Here is a 23,595-nt window from a genome sequence, read left to right as displayed (position 1 = left end):
AACACAGAAATTGCATCCGAATTTGATACATAAGGCACAATGAAGACTTAAGTACAAGAGGACTGATACTCTAATTCTCTATGATTTGAACCTCTCCTGTGAGTCCAGTTTTAGATTCCGATGCTTCACTTCAGGTTCACTGTATCCTTTGGGCCTTGTAATTGACGATGAAACACAGAAATTGCATCCGAATTTAATACAAAAGGCACAATGAAGACTTAAGTACAAGAGGACCGACACTCTAACTCTCTATGATTAGAACCTCTCCTGTGAGTCCAGTTTTAGATTCCGATGCTTCACTTCAGGTTTACTGTATCCCTTGGACCTTCTTTTTGAAGATGAAACACAGAAATTGCTTCCGAATTTAATACAAAAGGCACAATGCCGGTTTAAGTACAAGAGGACTGACACTCTAACTCTCTATGTTTTGAACCTCTCCTGTGAGTCCAGTTTTAGATTCCGATGCTTCACTTCAGGTTTACTGTATCCCTTGGGCCTTCTTATTGACGATGAAACACAGAAATTGCATCCGAATTTAGTACAAAAGGCACAATGCCGACTTAAGTACAAGAGGACTCATACTCTAACACTCTTTGATCTGAACCTCTCCTGTGAGTCCAGTTTTAGATTACAATGCTTCACTTCAGGTTTACTGTATCCCTTGGACCTTCTTATTGACGATGAAACACAGAAATTGCATGTGAATTTAAAACAAAAGGCACAATGCCGACTTAAGTACAAAAGGACTGACACTCTAACTCTCTATGGTTTGAACCTCTCCGGTGAGTCCAGTTTCAGATTCCGATGCATCACTTCAAGTTTACTGTATCCCTTGACCGTCTAATTGACGATGAAGCACAGAAATTGCATCCTAATTTAATACATAAGGCACAATGAAGACTTAAGTACAAGAGGACTGACACTCTAACTTTCTATGATATGAACCTGTCCTGTGAGTCCAGTTTTGGATTCCGATGCTTCACTTCAGGTTTACTGTATCCCTTGGACCTTCTTATTGACGATGAAACACAGTAATTGCATCCGAATTTAATACAAAAGGCACAATGAAGACTTAAGTACAAGAGGACTGACACTGTAACTCTCGATGATTAGAACATCTCTTGTGAGTCCAGTTTTAGATTCCGAAGCTTCACTTCAGGATTACTGTATCCCTTGGACCTCCTTAGTGCCGATGAAACACAGAAATTGCATAAGAATTCAATACAAAAGGCACATTACCGACTTAAGTACAAAAGGACTGACACTCTAACACGCTCTGATTTGAACCTCTCTTGTGAGTCCCGTTTTAGATTCCGATGCTTCACTTCACGATTACTGTATCCCTTGGACCTTCTTATTGCCGATGAAACACAGAAATTGCATAAGAATTTAATACAAAAGGCACAATGCCGAATTAAATACAACAAGACTGACAACCTAACTTTCTATGATTTGAACCCCTCCTGTGAGTCCAGTTTTAGATTTTGAAGATTTACTTCAGGTTAACCTTATCCATTGGACCTTCTTATTGACGATGAAACACAGAAATTGAATCCGAATTTAATACAAAAGGCACAATGCTGACTTAAGTACAAGAGGACTGACACTCTAACTCTCTATGATCTGAACCTCTCCTGTAAGTCCAGTTTTAGATTCCAATGCTTCACTTCAGGTTTACTGTACCCCTTGACCGTGTAATTGACGATGTGACACAGAAATTGCATCCGAATTTAATACATAAGGCACAATGCCGACTTAAGTACAAAAGGACTAACACTCTAACACTCTCTGATTTGAACCTCTCTTGTGAGTCCAGTTTTAGATTCCGATCCTTCACTTCAGGTTTACTGTATCCCTTGGACCTTCTTATTGACGATGAGACACAGAAATTGCATGCGAATTTAATACAAAAGGCACAATGTCGACTTAAGTACAAGCGGACTGACACCCTAACTTTCTATAATTTGAAGCACCTCTGTGAGTCCAGTTTTAGTTTCCGATGCTTCACTTCAGGTTAACCTTATCCCTTGGACCTTCTTATTGACGATGAAACACAGAAGTTGTATCCGGATTTAATACAAAAGTCACAATGCCGACTTAAGTAAAAGAGGATTGACACTCTATTTTTCTATGATTTGAACCACTCCTGTGAGTCCAGTTTTAGATTCCGGTGCTATACTTCAGGTTTACTGTATCCCTTGGACCTTGTTATTGACGATGAAACACAGAAATTGCATCCGAATTTAATACAAAAGGCACAATGCCGACTTAAGCACAAGAGGACTGACACTCTGACTCTCTATGTTTTGAACCTCTCCTGTAAGTCGAGTTTTAGATTCCGATGCTTCACTTCAGATTTACTGTATCCCTTTGACCTTCTTATTGACGATAAAATACAGAAACTGCATCCAAAAGTAATACAAAAGGCACACTGCCGACTTAAGTACATAAGGACTGACACTCTAACTTACTATGATTTGAACCTCTTCTGTGAGTCCAGTCTTAGATTCCGATGCTTCACTTCAGGTTTACCTTATCCCTTGGACCTTCTTATTGACGATGAAACACAGAAATTGCATCCAAATTTAATACAAAAGCACAATGCCGACTTAAGTACAAGAGGACTGACAGTCTAACTGTCTATGATTTGAACCTCTAATGTGAGTCCAGTTTTAGATTCCGATGCTTCACTTCAGGATTACTGTATCACTTGGACCTTGTTATTGACGATGAAACACAGAAATTGCATCCGAATTTAATACAAAAGGCACAATGCCGACTTAAGTACAAGAAAACTGACACTCGAACTTTCTATGATATGAACCTGTCCTGTGAGTCCAGTTTTAGATTCCGATGCTTCACTTCAGGTTTACTGTATCCCTTGGACGTTCTTATTGACAATGAAACACAGAAATTGCATCCGAATTTAATACAAAAGGCACAATGCTGACTTAAGTACAAGAGGACTGACACTCTATCTCCCTATGATTTGAACCTCTCCTGTGAGTCCAGGTTTAGATTCCGATGCTTCACTTCAGGTTTACTGTATCCCTTGGACCTTCTTATTGACGATGAAACACAGACATTGCATCCGAATTTAATACAAAAGGCACAATGCCGACTGAAGTACAAGAGGAATGACACTCTAACTTTCTATGATTTGAACCTCTTCTGTGAGTCCAGTTTTAGGTTCCCATGGTTCACTTCAGGTATACCTTAACCCTTAGACCTTCTTATTGACGATGAAACACAGAAATTGCATCCGAATTTAATACAAAAGGCACAATGCCGACTTAAGTACAAGAGGACTGACACTCTAACACTCTGTGATTTGAACCTCTCCTGTGAGTCTACTTTTACATTCCGATGCTTCACTTCAGGTTTACTGTATCCCTTGGACCTCCTTATTGACGATGAAATACAGATATTGCATCCGAATTTAATACAAAACGCACAATGCCGACTTAAGTACAAGAGGACTGACACTCTAACTTTCTGTGATTTGAACCTCTCCTGTGAGTCCAGTTTTAGTTTGCTATGCTTCACTTTAGGTTTACTGTATCCCTTGGACCTTGTTATTGACGATGAAACACAGAAATTGCATCCGAATTTAATACAAAAGACACAATGCCGACTTAAGTACAAGAGGACTGACACTCTAACTCTCAATGATTAGAACCTCTCCTGTGAGTCCAGTTTTAGATTCCATTGCTTCACTTAAGGGTTTACTGTATCCCTAGGACCCTCTTATTGACGATGAAACACAGAAATTGCATCCGAATTTAATACAATAGTCACAATGCCGAGTTAAGTACAAGAGGGCTGACACTCTAACTCTCTATGATCTGAACCTCTCCTGTGAGTCCAGTTTTAGATTCCAATGCTTAACTTCAGGTTTACTGTATCCCTTGGGCCTTCTTATTGACGATGAAACACAGAAATTGCATCCGAATTTAGTACAAAAGGCACAATGCCGACTTAAGTACAAAAGGACTGACACTCTAACACTCTCTGATTTGAACCTCTCTTGTGAGTCCAGTTTTAGGTTCCGATGGTTCACTTCAGGTTTACTGTATCCCTTGGACTCTCTTATTGACGATGAAACACAGAAACTGCATGCGAATTTAATACAAAAGGCACAATGGCGACTTAAGTACAAGAGGACTGACACCCTAACTTTCTATAATTTGAACCTCCTCTGTGAGTCCAGTTTTAGTTTCCGATGCTTCACTTCAGGTTAACCTTATCCCTTGGACCTTCTTATTGACGATGAAACACAGAAATTGTATCCGGATTTAATACAAAAGTCACAATGCCGACTTAAGTACAAGAGGACTGATACTCTAACTTTCTATGATTTGAACCTCTCCAGTGAGTCCAGTTTTAGATTCCGATGCTATACTTCAGGTTTACTGTATCCCTTGGACCTTGTTATTGACGATGAAACACAGAAATTGCATTCGAATTTAATACAAAAGGCACAATGCCGACTTAAGCACAAGAGGACTGACACTCTAACTCTCTATGTTTTGAACCTCTCCTGTGAGTCCAGTTTTAGATTCCGATGCTTCACTTCAGGTTTACTGTATCCCTTTGACCTTCTTATTGACGATGAAACACAGAAATTGCATCTGAATTTAATACAAAAGGCACAATGCCGACTTAAGTACAAGAGGACTGACACTCTTACTCTCTATGATTTGAACCTCTCCTGTGAGTCCAGTTTTAGATTCCGATGCTTCACGTCAGGTTTACTGAATCGCTTGGTCATTCTTATTGATGATGAAACACAGAAATTGTATCCGAATTTAATACAAAAGGCACACTGCCGACTTAAGTACAGGAGGAATGACGCTCTAACTTTCTATGATTTTAACCTCTTCTGTGAGTCCAGTTTTAGGTTCCGATGGTTGACTTCAGGTGTACCTTATCCCTTGGACCTTCTTATTGACGATGAAACACAGAAATTGCATCCGAATTTAATACAAAAGACATAATGCCGACAAGTACAAGAGGACTGGCACTCTAACTCTCAATGATTTGAACCTCTCCTGTGAGTCCAGTTATACATTCCGATGCTTCACTTCAGGTTTACTGTATCCCTTGGTCTTCTTATTGACGATGAAATACAGAAATTGCATCCGAATTCAATACAAAAGGCACACTGCCGACTTAAGAACAAGAGGACTGACACTCTAACTTTCTACGATTTGGCCCTCTTCTGTGAGTCCAGTTTTACATTCCGATGCATCGCTTCAGGTTTACTGTATCCCTTGGACCTTCTTATTGTCAATAAAATACAGAAACTGCATCCGAATGTAATACAAAAGGCACATTGCCGACTTAAGTACATAAGGACTGACACTCTAACTTTCTATGATTTGAACCTCTTCTGTGAGTCCAGTCTTAGATTCCGATGCTTCACTTCAGGTGTACCTTATCCCTTGGAACTTCTTATTGACGATGAAAGACAGAAATTGCATCCGAATTTAATACAAAAGGCACAATGCCGACTTAAGTACAAGAGGATTGACACTCTAACTCTCTATGATTTGAACCACTCCTGTGAGTCCAGATTTAGATTCCGATGGTTCACTTCAGGTTTACTGTATCCCTTGGACCTTGTTATTGACGATGAAACACAGAAATTGCATCCGACTTTAATACAAAAGGAACAATGCCGACTTAAGTACAAGAAAACTGACACTCGAAATTTCTATGATATGAACCTGTCCTGTGAGTCCAGTTTTTATTTTCGATGCTACACTTCAGGTTTATTGTATCCCTTGGACCTTCTTATTGACAATGAAACACAGAAACTGCATCAGAATTTAATACAAAAGGCACAATGCTGACTTAAGTACAAGAGGACTGACACTCTAACTCTCTATGATTTGAACCTCTCCTGTGAGTCCAGTTTTAGATTCCGATGCTTCACTTCAGGTTTACTGTATCCCTTGGACCTTGTTATTGACGATGAAACACAGAAATTGCATCCGAATTTAATACAAAAGGCACAATGCCGACTTACGTACAAGAAAACTGACACTCTAACTTTCTATGATATGAACCTGTCCTGTGAGTCCAGTTTTAGATTCCAAAGCTGAACTTCAGGTTTACTGTATCCCTTGGACCTCCTTATTGACGATGAAACACAGAAATTGCATCCGAATTTAATACAAAACGCACAATGCCGACTTAAGTACAAGAGGACTGACACTCTAACTCTCTATGATTTGAACCTCTCCTGTGAGTCCAGTTTTAGATTCCGATGCTTCACTTCAGGTTTACTGTATCCCTTGGTCCTTCTTATTGACGATGAAACACAGAAATTGCATCCGAATTTAATACAGAAGGCACACTGCCGACTTCAGTACAAGAGGAATGACACTCTAACTTTCTATGATTTGAACCTCTTCTGTGAGTCCAGTTTTAGGTTCCCATGGTTCACTTCAGGTGTACCTTATCCCTTGGACCTTCTTATTGACGATGAAACACAGAAATTGCATCCGAATTTAATACAAAATGCACAATGGCGACTTAAGTACAAGAGGACTGACACCCTAACTTTCTATAATTTGAACCTCCTCTGTGAGTCCAGTTTTAGTTTCCGATGCTTCACTTCAGGTTAACCTTATCCCTTGGACCTTCTTATTGACGATGAAACACAGAAATTGTATCCGGATTTAATACAAAAGTCACAATGCCGACTTAAGTACAAGAGGACTGACACTCTAACTTTCTATGATTTGAACCTCTCCTGTGAGTCCAGTTTTAGATTCCAATGCTTAACTTCAGGTTTACTGTATCCCTTGGGCCTTCTTATTGACGATGAAACACAGAAATTGCATCCGAATTTAGTACAAAAGGCACAATGCCGACTTAAGTACAAAAGGACTGACACTCTAACACTCTCTGATTTGAACCTCTCTTGTGAGTCCAGTTTTAGGTTCCGATGGTTCACTTCAGGTTTACTGTATCCCTTGGACTCTCTTATTGACGATGAAACACAGAAACTGCATGCGAATTTAATACAAAAGGCACAATGGCGACTTAAGTACAAGAGGACTGACACCCTAACTTTCTATAATTTGAACCTCCTCTGTGAGTCCAGTTTTAGTTTCCGATGCTTCACTTCAGGTTAACCTTATCCCTTGGACCTTCTTATTGACGATGAAACACAGAAATTGTATCCGGATTTAATACAAAAGTCACAATGCCGACTTAAGTACAAGAGGACTGACACTCTAACTTTCTATGATTTGAACCTCTCCTGTGAGTCCAGTTTTAGATTCCGATGCTATACTTCAGGTTTACTGTATCCCTTGGACCTTGTTATTGACGATGAAACACAGAAATTGCATTCGAATTTAATACAAAAGGCACAATGCCGACTTAAGCACAAGAGGACTGACACTCTAACTCTCTATGTTTTGAACCTCTCCTGTGAGTCCAGTTTTAGATTCCGATGCTTCACTTCAGGTTTACTGTATCCCTTTGACCTTCTTATTGACGATGAAACACAGAAATTGCATCTGAATTTAATACAAAAGGCACAATGCCGACTTAAGTACAAGAGGACTGACACTCTTACTCTCTATGATTTGAACCTCTCCTGTGAGTCCAGTTTTAGATTCCGATGCTTCACTTCAGGTTTACTGAATCGCTTGGTCATTCTTATTGATGATGAAACACAGAAATTGTATCCGAATTTAATACAAAAGGCACACTGCCGACTTAAGTACAGGAGGAATGACGCTCTAACTTTCTATGATTTTAACCTCTTCTGTGAGTCCAGTTTTAGGTTCCGATGGTTGACTTCAGGTTTACCTTATCCCTTGGACCTTCTTATTGACGATGAAACACAGAAATTGCATCCGAATTTAATACAAAAGACATAATGCCGACAAGTACAAGAGGACTGGCACTCTAACTCTCAATGATTTGAACCTCTCCTGTGAGTCCAGTTATACATTCCGATGCTTCACTTCAGGTTTACTGTATCCCTTGGTCTTCTTATTGACGATGAAATACAGAAATTGCATCCGAATTCAATACAAAAGGCACACTGCCGACTTAAGAACAAGAGGACTGACACTCTAACTTTCTACGATTTGGCCCTCTTCTGTGAGTCCAGTTTTACATTCCGATGCATCGCTTCAGGTTTACTGTATCCCTTGGACCTTCTTATTGTCAATAAAATACAGAAACTGCATCCGAATGTAATACAAAAGGCACATTGCCGACTTAAGTACATAAGGACTGACACTCTAACTTTCTATGATTTGAACCTCTTCTGTGAGTCCAGTCTTAGATTCCGATGCTTCACTTCAGGTTTACCTTATCCCTTGGAACTTCTTATTGACGATGAAAGACAGAAATTGCATCCGAATTTAATACAAAAGGCACAATGCCGACTTAAGTACAAGAGGATTGACACTCTAACTCTCTATGATTTGAACCACTCCTGTGAGTCCAGATTTAGATTCCGATGGTTCACTTCAGGTTTACTGTATCCCTTGGACCTTGTTATTGACGATGAAACACAGAAATTGCATCCGACTTTAATACAAAAGGAACAATGCAGACTTAAGTACAAGAAAACTGACACTCGAAATTTCTATGATATGAACCTGTCCTGTGAGTCCAGTTTTTATTTTCGATGCTACACTTCAGGTTTATTGTATCCCTTGGACCTTCTTATTGACAATGAAACACAGAAACTGCATCAGAATTTAATACAAAGGCACAATGCTGACTTAAGTACAAGAGGACTGACACTCTAACTCTCTATGATTTGAACCTCTCCTGTGAGTCCAGTTTTAGATTCCGATGCTTCACTTCAGGTTTACTGTATCCCTTGGACCTTGTTATTGACGATGAAACACAGAAATTGCATCCGAATTTAATACAAAAGGCACAATGCCGACTTACGTACAAGAAAACTGACACTCTAACTTTCTATGATATGAACCTGTCCTGTGAGTCCAGTTTTAGATTCCGATGCTGAACTTCAGGTTTACTGTATCCCTTGGACCTCCTTATTGACGATGAAACACAGAAATTGCATCCGAATTTAATACAAAACGCACAATGCCGACTTAAGTACAAGAGGACTGACACTCTAACTCTCTATGATTTGAACCTCTCCTGTGAGTCCAGTTTTAGATTCCGATGCTTCACTTCAGGTTTACTGTATCCCTTGGTCCTTCTTATTGACGATGAAACACAGAAATTGCATCCGAATTTAATACAGAAGGCACACTGCCGACTTCAGTACAAGAGGAATGACACTCTAACTTTCTATGATTTGAACCTCTTCTGTGAGTCCAGTTTTAGGTTCCCATGGTTCACTTCAGGTGTACCTTATCCCTTGGACCTTCTTATTGACGATGAAACACAGAAATTGCATCCGAATTTAATACAAATGGCACAATGCCGACTTAAGAACAAGAGGACTGACACTCTAACTCTCTATGATTTGAACCTCTCCTGTGAGTCCAGTTTTAGATTCCGATGCTTCACTTCTGGTTTACTGTATCCTTTGGACCTTCTTATTGAGGATGAAACACAGAAATTGCATCCGAATTTAATACAAAAGGCACAATGCCGACTTAAGTACAAGAGGACTGACACTCTAACTTCTCGCTGATTTGAACCTCTCCTGTGAGTCCAGTTTTACATTCCGATGCTTCACTTCAGGTTTACTGTATCCCTTGGACCTCCTTATTGACGATGAAACACAGAAATTGCATCCGAATTTAATACAAAACGCACAATGCCGACTTAAGTACAAGAGGACTGACACTCTAACTCTCTATGATTTGAACCTCTCCTGTGAGTCCAGTTTTACAATCCGATGCTTCACTTCTGGTTTACTGTATCCCTTGGACCTTCTTATTGACGATGAAATACAGAAACTGCATCCGAATGAAATACAAAAGGCACACTGCCGACTTAAGTACATAAGGACTGACACGCTAACTTTCTATGATTTGAACCTCTTCTGTGAGTCCAGTCTTAGATTCCGATGCTTCACTTCAGGTTTACCTTATCCCCTGGACCTTCTTATTGACGATGAAACACAGAAATTGCATCCGAATTTAATACAAAACGCACAATGCCGACTTAAGTACAAGAGGACTGACACTCTAACTCTCTATGATTTGAACCTCTCCTGTGAGTCCAGTTTTAGATTCCGATGCTTCACTTCAGGTTTACTGTATCCCTTGGACCTTCTTATTGACGATGAAACACAGAAATTGCATCCGAATTTAATACAAAAGGCACAATGCCGACTTAAGTACAAGAAAACTGACACTCGAACTTTCTATGATATGAACCTCTCCTGTGAGTCCAGTTTTAGATTCCGATGCTTCACTTCAGGTTTACTGTATCCCTTGGTCCTTCTTATTGACGATGAAACACAGAATTTGCATCCGAATTTAATACAAAAGGCACACTGCCGACTTCAGTACACACACTCTAACTCTCTATGATTTGAACCTCTCCTGTGAGTCCAGTCTTAGATTCCGATGCTTCACTTCAGGTTTACTGTATCCCTTGGACCTCCTTATTGACGATGAAACACAGAAATTGCATCCGAATTTAATACAAAACGCACAATGCCGACTTAAGTACAAGAGGACTGACACTCTAACTCTCTATGATTTGAACCTCTCCTGTGAGTCCAGTTTTACATTCCGATGCTTCACTTCTGGTTTACTGTATCCCTTGGACCTTCTTATTGACGATAAAATACAGAAACTGCATCCGAATGTAATACAAAAGGCACACTGCCGACTTAAGTACATAAGGACTGACACTCTAACTTTCTATGATTTGAACCTCGTCTGTGAGTCCAGTCTTAGGTTCCGATGCTTCACTTCAGGTTTACCTTATCCCTTGGACCTTCTTATTGACGATGAAACACAGAAATTGCATCCGAATTTAATACAAAAGGCACAATGCCGACTTAAGTACAAGAGGACTGACACTCTAACTCTCTATGATTTGAACCTTTCCTGTGAGTCCAGTTTTAGATTCCGATGCTTCACTTCAGGTTTACTGTATCCCTTGGACCTTGTTATTGACGATGAAACACAGAAATTGCATCCGAATTTAATTCAAAAGGCACAATGCCGACTTCAGTACAAGAAAACTGACACTCGAACTGTCTATGATATGAACCTGTCCTGTGAGTCCAGTTTTAGATTCCGATGCTTCACTTCAGGTTTATTGTATCCCTTGGACCTTCTTATTGACAATGAAACACAGAAATTGCATCCGAATTTAATACAAAAGGCACAATGCTGACTTAAGTACAAGAGGACTGACACTCTAACTCTCTATGATTTGAACCTCTCCTGTGAGTCCAGCTTTAGAATCCGATGCTTCACTTCAGGTTTACTGTATCCCTTGGACCTTCTTAATGACGATGAAACACAGAAATTGCATCCGAATTTAATACAAAAGGCACAATGCCGACTGAAGTACAAGAGGACTGACACTCTAACTCTCTATGATTTGCACCTCTCCTGTGAGTCCAGTTTTAGATTCCGATGCTTCACTTCAGGTTTACTGTATCCTTTGGACCTTCTTATTGACGATGAAACACAGAAATTGCATTCGAATTTAATACAAAAGGCACACTGCCGACTTAAGTACAAGAGGAATGACACTCTAACTTTCTATGATTTGAACCTCTTCTGTGAGTCCAGTTTTAGGTTCCCATGGTTCATTTCAGGTATACCTTATCCCTTAGACCTTCTTATTGACGATGAAACACAGAAATTGCATCCGAATTTAATACAAAAGGCACAATGCCGACTTAAGAACAAGAGGACTGACACTCTAACTGCCTATGATTTGAACCTCTCCTGTGAGTCCAGTTATAGATTCCATTGCTTCACTTCAGGTTTACTGTATCCTTTGGACCTTCTTATTGAGGATGAAAGACAGAAATTGCATTCGAATGTAATACAAAGACACAATGCCGACAAGTACAAGAGGACTGACACCCTAACACTCAATGATTTGAACCTCTCCTGTGAGTCCAGTTTTACATTCCGATGCTTCACTTCAGGTTTACTGTATCCCTTGGACCTTCTTATGGACGATGAAATACAGAAACTGCATCCAAATTTATTACAAAAGGCACACTGCCGACGTAAGTACAAGAGGAGTGACACTCTAACTTTCTATGATTTGAACCTCTCCTGTGAGTCCAGTTTTAGATTCCGATGCTTCACTTCAGGTTTACTGTATCCCTTGGACCTTGTTATTGACGATGAAACACAGAAATTGCATCCGAACTTAATACAAAAGGCACAATGCCGACTTACGAACAAGAAAACTGACACTCTAACTTTCTATGATATGAACCTGTCCTGTGAGTCCAGTTTTGGATTCCGATGCTTCACTTAAGGTTTACTGTATCCCTTTGTCCTTCTTATTGACGATGAAACACAGAAATTGCATCCGAATTTAATACAAAAGGCACACTGCCGACTTCAGTACAAGAGGAATGGCACTCTAACTTTCTATGATTTGAACCTCTTCTGCGAGTCCTGTTTTAGGTTCCAATGGTTCACTATAGGTGTACCTTATCCCTTGGACCTTCTTATTGACGATGAAACACAGAAATTGCATCCGAATTTAACACAAATGGCACAATGCCGACTTAAGAACAAGAAGACTGACACTCTAACTCTCTATGATTTGAACCTCTCCTGTGAGTCTAGTTTTAGATTCCGATGCTTCACTTCAGGTTTACTGTATCCTTTGGACCTTCTTATTGAGGATGAAACACAGAAATTGCATCCGAATTTAATAAAAAAGGCACAATGCCGACTTAAGAACAAGAGGACTGACACTCTAACTCTCGCTGATTTGAACCTCTCCTGTGAGTCCAGTTTTACATTCCGATGCTTCACTTCAGGTTTACTGTATCCCTTGGACCTCCTTATTGACGATGAAACACAGAAATTGCATCCGAATTTAATACAAAAGGCACAATGCCGACTTAAGTACAAGAGGACTGACACTCTAACTCTCTATGATTTGAACCTCTCCTGTGAGTCCAGTTTTACATTCCGATGCTTCACTTCAGGTTTACTGTATCCCTTGGACCTTGTTATTGACGATGAAACACAGAAATTGCATCCGAATTTAATACAAAAGGCACAATGCCGACTTAAGTACAAGAGGACTGACACTCTAACTCTCTATGATTTGAACCTCTCCTGTGAGTCCAGTTTTACATTCCGATGCTTCACTTCAGGTTTACTGTATCCCTTGGACCTTCTTATTGACGATGATATACAGAAACTGCATCCAAATTTAATACAAAAGGCACACTGCCGACTTAAGTACACGAGGACTGACACTCTAACTTTCTATGATTTGAACCTCTTCTGTGAGTCCAGTTTAAGATTCCGATGCTTCACTTCAGGTTTACCTTATGCCTTGGACCTCCTTATTGACGATAAAACACAGAAATTGCATCCTAATTTAATACAAAAGGCACAATGCCGACTTAAGTACAAGAGGACTGACACTCTAACTCTCTATGATTTGAACTTCTCCTGTGAGTCCAGTTTTAGATTCCGATGCTTCACTTCAGGTTTACTGTATCCCTTGGACCTTGTTATTGACGATGAAACACAGAAATTGCATCCGAATTTAATACAAAAGGCACATTGCCGACTTAAGTACAAGAGGACTGACACCCTTACTTTTTGTGATTTGAACCTCTCCTGTGAGTCCAGTTTTAGATTCCGGTGCGTCACTTCAGGTTTACTGTATCCCTTGGACATTCTTATTGACAATGAAACACAGAAATTGCATCCGAATTTAATACAAACGGCACAATGCCGACTTAAGTACAAGAGGACTGACAATCTAACTTTCTATGATTTGAACCTCTTCTTTGAGTCCAGTTTTAGATTCCGATGCTTCACTACAGGTTAACCTTATCCCTTGGACTTTCTTATTGACGATGAAACACAGAAATTGCATCTGGATTTAATACAAAAGTCACAATGCCGACTTAAGTACAAGTGGACTAAAACTCTAACTATCTATGATTTGAGCATCTCCTGTTAGACCAGTTTTAGATACCGGTGCTTAACTTCAGGTTTACTGTATCCCTTGGACCTTCTTATTGACGATGAAACACAGAAATTGTTTCAGAATTTAATGTAAAAGGCGCAATGCCGACTTAAGTACCAGATGACCGACACTCTATCTTTCTATGATTTGAACCTCTCCTGTGAGTCCAGTTTTAGATTCCGATGCTACACTTCAGGTTTACTGTATCCCTTGGACCTTGTTATTGACGATGAAACACAGAAATTGCATCCGAATTTAATACAAAAGGCACAATGCCGACTTAAGTACAAGTGAATTGACACATTAAATTTCTATGATATGAACTTGTCCTGTGAGTCCAGTTTTAGTTTCCGAAGCTTCACTTCAGGTTTACTGTATCTCTTGGACCTTTTCATTGATGATGAAAGACAGAAATTGCATCCAAATGTAATACTAAAGGCACAATACCAACTTAAGTACAAGAGGACTGACACTCTAACTCTCTATTATTTGAACCTCTTCTGTGAGTCCAGTTTTAGATTCCGATGCTTCACTTCAGGTTTACTGTATCCCTTGGACCTTCTTATTGACGATGAAACACAGATATTGCATCCGAATTTAATACAAAAGGCACATAGCCGACTTAAGTACAAGAGGACTGACACTCTAACTCTCTATGATTTGAACTCTCCTGTGAGTCCAGTTTTAGATTCCAATGCTTCACTTCAGGTTTACTGTATGCCTTGGACCATCTTATTGACGATGAAACACAGAAACTGCATCCGAATTTCATACAAACGGTACAATGCCGACTTAAGTACAAAAGGACTGCACTCTAACACTCTATGATTTGAAACTCTCCTGTGAGTCCAGTTTTAGATTCCGATGCTTCACTTCAGTTTTACTGTATCCCTTGGACCTTCATCTTGACGACGAAACACAGAAATTGCATCCGAATTTAATACAAAAGGCACAATGCCGACTTAAGTACAAGAGGACAGACACTCTAACTTTCTATGATTTGAACCTCTTCTGTGAGTCCAGTTTTAGATTCCGATGCTTCACTTCAGGTTTACCTTATCCATTGGACCTTCTTATTGACGATGAAAAACAGAAACTGCATCCGAATTTAATACAAAAGGCACAGTGCCGACTTAAGTACAAGAGGACTGTCACTCTAACATTCTTTGATTTGAATCTCTCCTGTGAGTCCAGTTTTATTTTCCGATGCTTCACTTCAGGTTTACTGTATCCGTTTGACCTTCTTATTGACGATGAAACACAGAAATTGCATCCGAATTTAATACAAAAGGCACAATGCCGACTTAAGTACAAGAGGACTGACATTCTAATTTTCTATGATTTGAACCTCTCCTGTGTGTCCAGTTTTAGATTCCGATGCTTCACTTTAGGTTTACTGTATCCCTTGCACCTTCTTATTGATGATGAAACACGGAAATTGCATCCGAATTTAATACAAAAGGCACAATGCCGACTTAAGTACCAGAGGACTGACACTCTACTTCTCTATGATCTGAACCTATCCTGTGAGTCCAGTTTTGGATTCCAATGCTTCACTTCAGGTTTACTGTATCCCTTGGCCCTTCTTATTGACGATGAAACACAAAAATTGCATCTGAATTTAATACAAAAGGCACAATGCCGACTTAAGTACAAAAGGACTGACACTATAACTCTGTATGTTTTGAACCTCTCCTGTGAGTCCAGTTTTATATTAAGATGCTTCACTTCAGGTTTACGGTATCCCTTGGACCTTCTTATTGACGATGAAACACAGAAATTGCATCCGAATTTAATACAAAAGGCACATTGCAGACTTAAGTACAAAAGGACTGACACCCTAACTTTCTATGATTTAAACTTCTTCTGTGAGTCCAATTTTAGATTCCGATGCTCCACTTCAGGTTAACCTTATCCTTTGGACCTTCTTATTGACGATGAAACACAGATATTGCATCCGAATTTAATACAAAAGGCACAATGCCGACTTGAGTACAAGAGGACTGACACACTAACATTCTTTGATTTGAACCTCTCCTGTTAGTCCAGTTTTATTTTCCGATGAGTCACTTCAGGTATACTGTATCCCTTTGACCTTCTTATTGACAGTGAAACACAGTAATTGCATCCGAATTTAATACAAAAGGCACAATGCCGACTTAAGTACAAGAGGACTGACACTCTACTTTCTATGATTTGAACCTGTCCTGTGAGTCCAGTTTTATATTCCGATGCTACACTTTCGATTTACTGTATCCTGTGGACCTTGTTATTGACGATGAAACACATAAATTGCATCCGAATTTAATACAAAACGCACAATGCCGACTTAAGTACAAGAGGACTGACACACTAACTCTCTATGATTTGAATCTCTCCTGTGAGTCCAGTTTTAGATTCCGATGCTTCACTTCAGTTTTACTGTATCCCTTGGACCTTCTTATTGACGATGAAACACAGCAATTGCATCCGAATTTAATACAAAAGGCACAATGCCGACTTAAGTACAAGAGGACTAAAACTCTAATTATCTATGATTTGAACCTCTCCTCTGAGACCAGTTATAGATACCGGTGCTTAACTTCAGGTTTACTGTAACCCTTGGACCTTCTTATTGACGATGAAACACAGAAATTGCATCCGAATTTAATGTAAAAGGCGCAATGCCGACTTAAGTACCAGATGACTGACACTATAACTTTCTATGATTTGAACCTCTCCTATGAGTCCAGTTTTAGATTCCGATGCTACACTTCAGGTTTACTGTATCCCTTGGAACTTGTTATTGACGATGAAACACAGAAATTGCATCCGAATTTAATACTAAAGGCACAATACCAACTTAAGTACAAGAGGACTGACACTCTAACTCTCTATGATTTGAACCTCTCCTGTGAGTCCACTTTAAAATTCCGATGCTTCACTTCAGGTTTACTGTATCCTTTGGACCTTCTTATTGAGGATGAAAGACAGAAATTGCATCCGAATGTAAAACAAAAGCCACAATGCCGACTTAAGTACAAGAGGACTGACACTCTAACTCTCGCTGATTTGAACCTCTCCTGTGAGTCCAGTTTTAGATTCCGATGCTTCACTTCAGGTTTACTGTATCCTTTGGACCTTCTTATTGACGATGAAACACAGAAATTGCATTCGAATTTAATACAAAAGGCACACTGCCGACTTAAGTACAAGAGGAATGACACTCTAACTTTCTATGATTTGAACCTCTTCTGTGAGTCCAGTTTTAGGTTCCCATGGTTCATTTCAGGTATACCTTATCCCTTAGACCTTCTTATTGACGATGAAACACAGAAATTGCATCCGAATTTAATACAAAAGGCACAATGCCGACTTAAGAACAAGAGGACTGACACTCTAACTGCCTATGATTTGAACCTCTCCTGTGAGTCCAGTTATAGATTCCATTGCTTCACTTCAGGTTTACTGTATCCTTTGGACCTTCTTATTGAGGATGAAAGACAGAAATTGCATCCGAATGTAATACAAAGACACAATGCCGACAAGTACACGAGGACTGACACCCTAACACTCAATGATTTGAACCTCTCCTGTGAGTCCAGTTTTACATTCCGATGCTTCACTTCAGGTTTACTGTATCCCTTGGACCTTCTTATGGACGATGAAATACAGAAACTGCATCCAAATTTATTACAAAAGGCACACTGCCGACGTAAGTACAAGAGGAGTGACACTCTAACTTTCTATGATTTGAACCTCTTCTGTGAGTCCAGTTTTAGATTCCGATGCTTCACGTCAGGTTTACCTTATGCCTTGGACATTCTTATTGACGATAAAACACAGAAATTGCATCCGAATTTAATACAAAAGGCACAATGCCGACTTAAGTACAAGAGGACTGACACTCTAACTCTCTATGATTTGAACCTCTCCTGTGAGTCCAGTTTTAGATTCCGATGCTTCACTTCAGGTTTACTGTATCCCTTGGACCTTGTTATTGACGATGAAACACAGAAATTGCATCCGAACTTAATACAAAAGGCACAATGCCGACTTACGTACAAGAAAACTGACACTCTAATTTTCTATGATATGAACCTGTCCTGTGAGTCCAGTTTTGGATTCCGATGCTTCACTTAAGGTTTACTGTATCCCTTTGTCCTTCTTATTGACGATGAAACACAGAAATTGCATCCGAATTTAATACAAAAGGCACACTGCCGACTTCAGTACAAGAGGAATGGCACTCTAACTTTCTATGATTTGAACCTCTTCTGCGAGTCCTGTTTTAGGTTCCCATGGTTCACTATAGGTGTACCTTATCCCTTGGACCTTCTTATTGACGATGAAACACAGAAATTGCATCCGAATTTAACACAAATGGCACAATGCCGACTTAAGAACAAGAGGACTGACACTCTAACTCTCTATGATTTGAACCTCTCCTGTGAGTCTAGTTTTAGATTCCGATGCTTCACTTCAGGTTTACTGTATCCTTTGGACCTTCTTATTGAGGATGAAACACAGAAATTGCATCCGAATTTAATAAAAAAGGCACAATGCCGACTTAAGAACAAGAGGACTGACACTCTAACTCTCGCTGATTTGAACCTCTCCTGTGAGTCCAGTTTTACATTCCGATGCTTCACTTCAGGTTTACTGTATCCCTTGGACCTCCTTATTGACGATGAAACACAGAAATTGCATCCGAATTTAATACAAAAGGCACAATGCCGACTTAAGTACAAGAGGACTGACACTCTAACTCTCTATGATTTGAACCTCTCCTGTGAGTCCAGTTTTACATTCCGATGCTTCACTTCAGGTTTACTGTATCCCTTGGACCTTGTTATTGACGATGAAACACAGAAATTGCATCCGAATTTAATACAAAAGGCACAATGCCGACTTAAGTACAAGAGGACTGACACTCTAACTCTCTATGATTTGAACCTCTCCTGTGAGTCCAGTTTTACATTCCGATGCTTCACTTCAGGTTTACTGTATCCCTTGGACCTTCTTATGGACGATGAAATACAGAAACTGCATCCAAATTTATTACAAAAGGCACACTGCCGACGTAAGTACAAGAGGAGTGACTCTCTAACTTTCTATGATTTGAACCTCTTCTGTGAGTCCAGTTTTAGATTCCGATGCTTCACGTCAGGTTTACCTTATGCCTTGGACATTCTTATTGACGATAAAACACAGAAATTGCATCCGAATTTAATACAAAAGGCACAATGCCGACTTAAGTACAAGAGGACTGACACTCTAACTCTCTATGATTTGAACCTCTCCTGTGAGTCCAGTTTAAGATTCCGATGCTTCACTTCAGGTTTACTGTATCCCTTGGACCTTGTTATTGACGATGAAACACAGAAATTGCATCCGAACTTAATACAAAAGGCACAATGCCGACTTACGTACAAGGAAAATGACACTCTAACTTTCTATGATATGAACCTGTCATGTGAGTCCAGTTTTGGATTCCGATGCTTCACTTAAGGTTTACTGTATCCCTTTGTCCTTCTTATTGACGATGAAACACAGAAATTGCATCCGAATTTAATACAAAAGGTACACTGCCGACTTCAGTACAAGAGGAATGGCACTCTAACTTTCTATGATTTGAACCTCTTCTGCGAGTCCTGTTTTAGGATCCCATGGTTCACTATAGGTGTACCTTATCCCTTGGACCTTCTTATTGACGATGAAACACAGAAATTGCATCCGAATTTAACACAAATGGCACAATGCCGACTTAAGAACAAGAGGACTGACACTCTAACTCTCTATGATTTGAACCTCTCCTGTGAGTCTAGTTTTAGATTCCGATGCTTCACTTCAGGTTTACTGTATCCTTTGGACCTTCTTATTGAGGATGAAACACAGAAATTGCATCCGAATTTAATAAAAAAGGCACAATGCCGACTTAAGAACAAGAGGACTGACACTCTAACTCTCGCTGATTTGAACCTCTCCTGTGAGTCCAGTTTTACATTCCGATGCTTCACTTCAGGTCTACTGTATCCCTTGGACCTCCTTATTGACGATGAAACACAGAAATTGCATCCGAACTTAATACAAAAGGCACAATGCCGACTTAAGTACATGAGGACTGACACTCTAACTCTCTATGATTTGAACCTCTCCTGTGAGTCCAGTTTTACATTCCGATGCTTCACTTCAGGTTTACTGTATCCCTTGGACCTTGTTATTGACGATGAAACACAGAAATTGCATCCGAATTTAATACAAAAGGCACAATGCCGACTTAAGTACAAGAGGACTGACACTCTAACTCTCTATGATTTCAACCTCTCCTGTGAGTCCAGTTTTACATTCCGATGCTTCACTTCAGGTTTACTGTATCCCTTGGACCTTCTTATTGACGATGATATACAGAAACTGCATCCAAATTTAATACAAAAGGCACACTGCCGACTTAAGTACACGAGGACTGACACTCTAACTTTCTATGATTTGAACCTCTTCTGTGAGTCCAGTTTAAGATTCCGATGCTTCACTTCAGGTTTACCTTATGCCTTGGACCTTCTTATTGACGATAAAACACAGAAATTGCATCCGAATTTAATACAAAAGGCACAATGCCGACTTAAGTACAAGAGGACTGACACTCTAACTCTCTATGATTTGAACTTCTCCTGTGAGTCCAGTTTTAGATTCCGATGCTTCACTTCAGGTTTACTGTATCCCTTGGACCTTGTTATTGACGATGAAACACAGAAATTGCATCCGAATTTAATACAAAAGGCACATTGCCGACTTAAGTACAAGAGGACTGACACCCTTACTTTTTGTGATTTGAACCTCTCCTGTGAGTCCAGTTTTAGATTCCGGTGCATCACTTCAGGTTTACTGTATCCCTTGGACCTTCTTATTGACAATGAAACACAGAAATTGCATCCGAATTTAATACAAACAGCACAATGCCGACTTAAGTACAAGAGGACTGACAATCTAACTTTCTATGATTTGAACCTCTTCTTTGAGTCCAGTTTTAGATTCCAATGCTTCACTACAGGTTAACCTTATCCCTTGGACTTTCTTATTGACGATGAAACACAGAAATTGCATCTGGATTTAATACAAAAGTCACAATGCCGACTTAAGTACAAGTGGACTAAAACTCTAACTATCTATGATTTGAGCATCTCCTGTTAGACCAGTTTTAGATACCGGTGCTTAACTTCAGGTTTACTGTATCCCTTGGACCTTCTTATTGACGATGAAACACAGAAATTGTTTCAGAATTTAATGTAAAAGGCGCAATGCCGACTTAAGTACCAGATGACCGACACTCTAACTTTCTATGATTTGAACCTCTCCTGTGAGTCCAGTTCTAGATTCCGATGCTACACTTCAGGTTTACTGTATCCCTTGGACCTTGTTATTGACGATGAAACACAGAAATTGCATCCGAATTTAATACAAAAGGCACAATGCCGACTTAAGTACAAGTGAATTGACACATTAACTTTCTATGATATGAACTTGTCCTGTGAGTCCAGTTTTAGTTTCCGAAGCTTCACTTCAGGTTTACTGTATATCTTGGACCTTTTCATTGATGATGAAAGACAGAAATTGCATCCAAATGTAATACTAAAGGCACAATACCAACATAAGTACAAGAGGACTGACACTCTAACTCTCTATTATTTGAACCTCTTCTGTGAGTCCAGTTTTAGATTCCGATGCTTCACTTCAGGTTTACTGTATCCCTTGGACCTTCTTATTGACGATGAAACACAGATATTGCATCCGAATTTAATACAAAAGGCACATAACCGACTTAAGTACAAGAGGACTGACACTCTAACTCTCTATGATTTGAACTCTCCTGTGAGTCCAGTTTTAGATTCCAATGCTTCACTTCAGGTTTACTGTATGCCTTGGACCATCTTATTGACGATGAAACACAGAAACTGCATCCGAATTTAATACAAACGGTACAATGCCGACTTAAGTACAAAAGGACTGCACTCTAACACTCTATGATTTGAAACTCTCCTGTGAGTCCAGTTTTAGATTCCGATGCTTCACTTCAGTTTTACTGTATCCCTTGGACCTTCATCTTGACGACGAAACACAGAAATGGCATCCGAATTTAATACAAAAGGCACAATGCCGACTTAAGAACAAGAGGACAGACACTCTAACTTTCTATGATTTGAACCTCTTCTGTGAGTCCAGTTTTAGATTCCGATGCTTCACTTCAGGTTTACCTTATCCATTGGACCTTCTTATTGACGATGAAAAACAGAAACTGCATCCGAATTTAATACAAAAGGCACAGTGCCGACTTAAGTACAAGAGGACTGTCACTCTAACATTCTTTGATTTGAATCTCTCCTGTGAGTCCAGTTTTATTTTCCGATGCTTCACTTCAGGTTTACTGTATCCGTTTGACCTTCTTATTGACGATGAAACACAGAAATTGCATCCGAATTTAATACAAAAGGCACAATGCCGACTTAAGTACAAGAGGACTGAAATTCTAATTTTCTATGATTTGAACCTCTCCTGTGTGTCCAGTTTTAGATTCCGATGCTTCACTTTAGGTTTACTGTATATCTTGCACCTTCTTATTGATGATGAAACACGGAAATTGCATCCGAATTTAATACAAAAGGCACAATGCCGACTTAAGTACCAGAGGACTGACACTCTACTTCTCTATGATCTGAACCTATCCTGTGAGTCCAGTTTTGGATTCCAATGCTTCACTTCAGGTTTACTGTATCCCTTGGCCCTTCTTATTGACGATGAAACACAAAAATTGCATCTGAATTTAATACAAAAGGCACAATGCCGACTTAAGTACAAAAGGACTGACACTATAACTCTGTATGTTTTGAACCTCTCCTGTGAGTCCAGTTTTATATTAAGATGCTTCACTTCAGGTTTACGGTATCCCTTGGACCTTCTTATTGACGATGAAACACAGAAATTGCATCCGAATTTAATACAAAAGGCACATTGCAGACTTAAGTACAAAAGGACTGACACCCTAACTTTCTATGATTTAAACTTCTTCTGTGAGTCCAGTTTTAGATTCCGATGCTCCACTTCAGGTTAACCTTATCCTTTGGACCTTCTTATTGACGATGAAACACAGATATTGCATCCGAATTTAATACAAAAGGCACAATGCCGACTTGAGTACAAGAGGACTGACACACTAACATTCTTTGATTTGAACCTCTCCTGTTAGTCCAGTTTTATTTTCCGATGAGTCACTTCAGGTATACTGTATCCCTTTGACCTTCTTATTGACGATGAAACACATAAATTGCATCCGAATTTAATACAAAACGCACAATGCCGACTTAAGTACAAGAGGACTGACACACTAACTCTCTATGATTTGAATCTCTCCTGTGAGTCCAGTTTTAGATTCCGATGCTTCACTTCAGTTTTACTGTATCCCTTGGACCTTCTTATTGACGATGAAACACAGCAATTGCATCCGAATTT

Source organism: Schistocerca serialis, chromosome 9 (genome assembly GCF_023864345.2).
Source record: "Schistocerca serialis cubense isolate TAMUIC-IGC-003099 chromosome 9, iqSchSeri2.2, whole genome shotgun sequence".
Taxonomy (NCBI): Eukaryota; Metazoa; Arthropoda; class Insecta; order Orthoptera; family Acrididae; genus Schistocerca; species Schistocerca serialis.
The sequence above is the reverse complement of the archived record's forward strand: the minus strand, read 5'-3'. Positions refer to the sequence as shown.